Below are 7,133 nucleotides of genomic sequence, written 5' to 3' on the forward strand. Positions count from 1 at the left end.
TGTTTTTATCTATCTCTTTGTACAGAGTGAGAAGGTGAAAGTTTCACTTCCTGTCTTTTTTATTTTTTAATTATTATTTGTTGTTGTTGCACATCTTGGCATCAGTATTTTCTCTGTGCTGTGTTGTGAGTTTAATTAGCTTCAGCCTTTTAGTTATTAAGTTTCAGTATCTCGGAGCCACAATTCTTGCACACTTCAATTGCAGTGTCACTTTTTTAATGAATTTAATTAGGGCTATTTTTAAATCAATTGGTTTCAGCTCCAGCCGACAGGAAATCAGCGGTGTTCAGGTTTACAGACGGCCCCGGCTTGTCAGTGGTTGCCGGTCATGGGAGCTGGTCATGTGATGTGGTTGCCATGGTTAAGGGGGGTTGGGATGTGGTATGGCTGCTCAGGGTGGCCTCGTGACCTATGGGAGTTCAGTCACTGCTGGAATGGTGACTGTAAGAGCGGTGGGTGTCGCTCTGTTTGATCATCTTTCTCTCAGTCAGCCACAAACATATATTTTCTTTGCTTATGACAGGAAGTGTGATTATACTTTTAGAGCTTATTTCTGCCTCAAGAACCATAGAGGGAGATTTTACAGCCTCTGATAAACAACTTAAATCCGTGGTTACAGCAAACTAAATATTGATTTCTCTGCGATTAAGATAAGGGTGTTTGTTTGCCGCACGGATGCGAGATCTGTGCTGTTTTGTTTTGGGGTTTTTATTTCGCTGTTGGAAGCAGTTGCTCTGACAGGAAGTGTTGCGACAGAGCCAGTGAGAGTGGGTGGTGTGTGTTTGCATTTTTTTTTTTTTTTTACATGGGACTTAATCACTATATAGGCTCCTTGCTGAATTACAGACTTCTCTTTCTCTTCCAGCGTCATCGTGCTATTTTTGAGGCTCTGTTGTGTTCAAGAGTGTGGTTTTTGCCTTTTTTCTCTTGGCAGATGTGCCTGTTATGAACTGTATCTGTCCAAGGCAGTGTGCTCTCTGAAATCCATTTGACTTCATTAGCCTTTCTCTAGTGCTCTCTGAAATCCATTTGACTTCATTAGCCTTTCTCTACATGTAGGCTACAATTCATCAACAGCAACACAAAAAAAAAAAAATGCACGCGGCGGCGCTTGCGTTTAGTCGCAGCAGAGTTGTTAGAGTTGTTCACTTTATAGTGTTTGCCACTGTCATTTCTTTTTGAATTGGACATTACCATAACAACACAGGAATGACCGTTCGCTCCTTGTTTGTCTTCCCTCTAGAAGGCTGAATGAGCTTTGTTTTTCCTCCCTTTCACTCACACATGAACACACACACTGCAGTTATTCTACGTGGTGCACATTTAAACCCGCTGCAGTTTAGATTCCTGCAGCATTCCAACACCAAGACTTTGTCCAGACACAAGCAGCAGAGCATGTCAGTTTTCCTTATGACCCAGTTATTACTTAATCTGTGCGACGATATCAAATTGTTTGACCGCAGTGGTCCTTGAACCGTGATATCTTGTCATGCAAGTGATTTTTGACTGATCTGACTGTGGGATCTTCAAATATATAGATTTTTTTAATAATACAGAAGTTATGGGGCACTGCATTATCTTCCTGTGCCCTCATATTTCTCATTTAGTATTTCTACTAGACTGAGCTAACAGTGATCATTTGAGAATAAGAAGATTCGTCTATTAGTTTCTTTATTGAGCTCTCTGTAAATCAGGGAGTGGCCCTCTCACTCAGAGCTGACTGTGTCGAGATGGGAATGCCCCGGAATTCCTCTCATTCCTGTCATTCCTTCAACTGTAATGTCTGGACATGTCTTTAGCCTGAATTGAAAGAGAGATGGAACAGTGGGGGAGAACGTTTGGATATGTCAAGGAGTAGTAGTATTTATATATCTTTCATGGTTCATTTCAGGGCTTTGGCCTCAAAATTCCCCTTCATGTCTGATTGGAAATGACTTTTCCTCGTTGAATCCTAGCTTTCCCTGTTTTGTCATTCCTGATCACAGCTGTGATAGAGGCCAAGAGAGGAATATCACCTAGAAGCTACAAAAAAAACAAAGGTGGCGAAAGAGAGATAGCAGCTGAGATAAAGGATAAAAGGGAGAGTGCAGGGTTTGTCTAAACAGGCCTCCAGACACCACCCCACTGTGTCACAAGATGGATCCCACTGGGCACACAGTCAAACTGCTCTTTATACCATCTTTAGATAATCATAGCACAGTTGCCTTGGTTCACACCAGAGCCTCGATCTCAAAAAGGAAACTAGGCCAAATGAGCCAGTCAGACAGGACTAGTTACTCGCCACGTCCCATGTGTGGATTAATAGCTTTTGTTCGCTGGAGTCAGGGAGGACATGTAAATGCTCAAGGACCTGATTTGTAATTGAGCTCAGTTACAATAAGTGTTTTAATTATGATGGGGTGGAATCAGGTCACTGAGTGTGTGTGTAGGAATGTTCTGTAGGTATAATTAAATATACAGCATAACTGGAATCTTGAGCTGCATGGATACATTCTCAAAATGATCAGGTATTAAGATCTTTAATAACATCTCTGACGGCACGGTGCTACTGTCGGCCCGAGTGAGTCTTGGAACTGTCCGTCACTTGGTTGCTGTTGCTGCAGGCAGGCTTTAGACGTAGCTCCTGAGGTTTGGGTGTGGTTTCTCACATGAATGACAGGCTGGCTTCTCCGTGGGGGAAGATTTACAAGAAGTGAACGGCCTTGAAAGTTTCCTTGTAGTTTGTTTGTGTCAGCGTTCTGATCATCAGATGTTTAGAAGTGATGCATTAGGTCATGCTCGGAGAAGGGAAAACGACATCATTTGGAACTGACCGTGCTATTTGTGTGATTTTGGAAGGTTTGGATGAAACCACAGCTGAGTTAGAAGTTTTAAACCATTGGTTGTGATAATGCCCTGGGATTTTTTTGCGATATAATAATACCCACACCCCCTAACCACTGCCAGCCCCACTGCGAGGACGTCTCAGGACGCAGTAAGCAACAAAACAGCATCTCTGGATTTAGTTATACTGGCTTCTTTTTCTAATCCAATAAGTACTTTGTAGTTAAAGTCTCAGTAGTGAAAAAACAAGTGCTAAATTGGCTTTAAAACCTATGAAACGTCTAAACTAGGATAGACTTATGCGTTAATCAGTTGCTAGGAAACACCTGAAGCTCCATTTAAAAGGAGTCGCCATAAGCTGTAAATAACTTTTAATAACAGTTTTAGGGTGGCAGTGGTGGGAAACTTCATTGTAAATGTAGGTATTACTTTAGTTTGTACTCTTTTGTAAATGCCGACTTATCTGTGCACTTTAGAATCAATAATTGATTATGCTCACCCACCTGACATTATCTGGTCATTTAGTCTGTTATCAGCCTTACTGTGTCAGATTAGGTGACTATAGAGTCATAAATGCTGTGTGTGAGTTCCTGTGCGTAAGTGACACAGCATTATTTTACGTTGCTCGATGACCAATTATGGCTCGCATGTTTCATGAAATGCGTGATCACCACCAGGAAGGAGGTGTTAGGGACCGGCATCTGGGGAACAACAACGTAATCAAACAGTGGCAGTGTGTATGCTACTGGCTGTCTCATGTTCCGCAAAGCCTAAAAGAAGAAACAAAAAGCAATGGTGACCTTTCTTCTGTTTTACAACATAATTCCTCTTCTGTTTCACCGTGTTTACAGTTTGCACAGAAGAGCGTTCTGTGTTTGTGGAGGTATCGGCTGGCATTCATCTAAGACACACTACATGAGATGAAGATTGATTGTTGTGCCCAAAGCCCATAATCGATCCCGAACAGACCCAGTACCCCAGTTTGTGGGATCATTCTGATATGGTGTAGTCTGGTCACAGAATTATCTTAACATATTCCCAGTTCATATCATCACTAAGCAGCAATGTTGATGTTACACTTCAATGGAAACGTGTAAAAGTAAGCTGGAAAGCCAACCTGTATGAGTCTGTAACACAAGCCGTTTTAGTTTAGTGGTGTGTACATTTCTACTGAGTAAACAATATTGTCATGCCCAGTTTGGAGTTAGGAAGAACCGGTGCAGCCAGCTCCTGGTGGGAGTTCATGTAGTGCTGTGAACACTACAGCAGGGCAGGACACATGATGTCAGTGGGGCATGAACCTTGGCCTTCACTCTCTACATTACTCTGCTTCCCCTCAGTGCTGGTAAAACAAACAAAACCTATGTGACATAGATTTTTGTTGAACTTTTTCCACATACACGTCGCAATCAGCTTCATTTTCCTTCCCTCTTTTCCCTTCTAACCCCCCACCCCCTTCATCTGGTGGATCTGTGGTCAGATGAGGGTTTGTGGCATCCTCCTCCAGGGCCTGACGCTGGGTCACGTGACCGCCTCCCACCACTCTGCCGCTACCCTCCTGTCACCACGGCAACGTCAGCTTTCTGACTAACATGCCGTGACATCCGTGACCTTCCTCCCCCCATCTGCAAACCCATTTCTTTTTTTCTCATTCCATCATCTTTTACCCCCATCATTACTCAGTAGTCTGTAATTCTCGCCACTTCTTTCTCACGATTTGGTTTGTTATGCCTTTTTAGGAATGTGTTACTTCAGTGTGGGGAGGAAGGGGACTGGGGACAACAATGATACTAACATGACTAACCATGGATGCAGAGAGAAGCCCATAGAAAATGCCGATGTACTGGATCCAGAATTTTGTGCTATGCCCCTGTGCATCTTCCTTGGTAGGGCGAGAGCTGAAGAGGCATTTTAGCTACTATGTTACTGTCAGGGTGTATTTATTTAGTTATTTACTCCGCTTCTGTCTCTATCCATCTACCTCCTTCCTTCCCTCAGTTATGAGTCTAACTTCATCATCAAACATTTCTCTTGAGGCAGAGTTATGCAACACCTCTTTTATAACCTAAGCAACCAGGGGGCAGAAAAAGAACCGTGTCGGAGAGAGAAACTACAAAAAGAACTGGAGTTTTCATGTATAGCGGGAAGTATGTGTGCAACTGCCCGAACTCTGAGGATATGTGTTTGTCATCGTGTCTTTATCTTCATCTTCTTTTATCATTTTGTAGGGACAACTAGTAATGATTTCTCAACCTAACATATACTTAAGATACGTAGATATACTTACCTTTTTTGTCTTTAAATGAAACAAATTCAGATTAGTTTGGATTTTGTCTGCTAACAAACCAGACAATAAACCCAACCCCTACATTTCCACAGGAAAAAGGAAAACTTAAATTCAGATTTTGTGGCCTGTTTTCTATTCTCAAGGGCTTCTTATTTGGATTCTTGCAAACACATTCCAAGCAGTACATGTAATACTCCACTCTCTAAACTTAACCCTTAAAAGTTACAAACATCTTTGGGGAAAGTTGCAAAATGTAAAAAAAAAACAAAAAAAACAAATGTGATTTTATGGAATTCTACACTAGCACCACTAATAGTCAAGGTGTCATAATGTGTTTGTTTACCTTGCGGAAACATTTTCTAAATATGGTCTTGACAGGAATTGACAAATCACTGTGTGTGTGTGTGTGTGTGTGTGGCACAGCGGAGTGTTCTCTTAGTTTACTCGGTTAAATTACACAGGAGCCCCACCCAGAATGCCTGAGTATCTGTCTCACAGTCCAACACTCACAGCAGCAGGAAGAGAGCGTGACAGCGAACCAAACATTCATACCTCTACAGCCAAATCACTGTTAACACGTAACAGGTTATTACAGCATGAGTCACTCATGAGTCTCTTTCATTTTCACTGAAACCATTGTGATGTTTTTATGCTGACAAGGTACATGTGAACTCGTACCTACATATCATACACTTACTCATTGTTCTCACGTGAAATGGCGTAATGGTTATACATGAAGCTGTCATTACGGGTTATCTTTAAGATGTCGCGGATAACCCACATATGACCCTCTGCATTGAAATGATTTCTGGGAAAATTTGGAGAGACTAGGCTCTGAGGAAATTGCTCATATCCTGTGTGGAGCTGTGGAAGAGGAAGTCTCCTGTGACACTGGATCTCCAGCCTACTGACCCACATCACTGGGCTCTGGATCCTGCTGCACTTTTGTTACCAGCACTATTACTCTATACAGACCTATGAAAATTTGAACTAGAGCAATCCACGGTTTTGATGTCAGAACCTGTTTTTACCTCATTGCATAAAACATTTGCAAGGCGTTTCTTCTACTTGGAAAAACTTGTGTTCTTCCTGCCTTTTGCGCCACTAGAATAGCAGATTGAACATTGTTCTATAGTGCCAGAAGTGGTCAAAAACTCAGCAGGGTCTCTTTAAGTTGCCAAATACTGCTGTCATACGACTGATTTATGAGCAATCACGGAATATTCAAATATTCTACCCCCACTGTTATCAGATAAAAATCTGAAATTTGCTTGTTTTTGTGTAGGGATTTTTATATGCAGCTGTCAGCTATGGTGGCTTTGCAGTCATTGTTTTCAATGGTTTGTTGAAATGTTTGTAGTTCTTTGCACCAAGCGGTGCAAGATCTGGTAGCTGTTAGAAATTCCTGATATTTCAGACAAGCCAGAGGCTGACATGATGTGGTTTTCTCCACTCGGGTGCATGTAATAACGTTCTGAGCGATATGACATGTAGCATAACTCTCAAAGTCAATTCAGATCCCTTAGTGCCAAAATCTCAAGCCAGACTGGGTACAATAGTGGAGAGATTTTAGGTATGTACGTGGTATCCAATTATAGACCCCAGTAGCTATTGGCAATTTTCTGAGTGGTGTGATCTAACTTAGCCAGTGCCTGCTTGCGAAAATTACATCCGGTCCTGCTCTCTTTTCTTTTTTCTTTTTTTTTAAAGGTGTCAAATTGATATTTGCAGTCTGTTTGTGCTCATATGCAAATATCTTGCTGGGGCTACAGGCACAATAAGATAACTGAAAAGCATGTTAACAGATGGGAGCTGCACATAAATCCGGAGCTCACTGCTCCTTTCTGCCTTTGGCACACTGTGTTTGGTTACAAAGTAATTTGCTGATCAATGGGTGTGCTCAAATTCACTGTCTGGCTGCTGAGATTTCAGTGTGTCCTAATCCTGCTTACCAAAAGAAAACTCCACAAGGATTGATAAAATAGACACCCCCCTGAGATCTTTTTTTTTTTTTTTATCATCA

The sequence above is a fragment of the Larimichthys crocea genome, chromosome VII (assembly GCF_000972845.2).
Source record: "Larimichthys crocea isolate SSNF chromosome VII, L_crocea_2.0, whole genome shotgun sequence".
Lineage (NCBI taxonomy): Eukaryota > Metazoa > Chordata > Actinopteri > Sciaenidae > Larimichthys > Larimichthys crocea.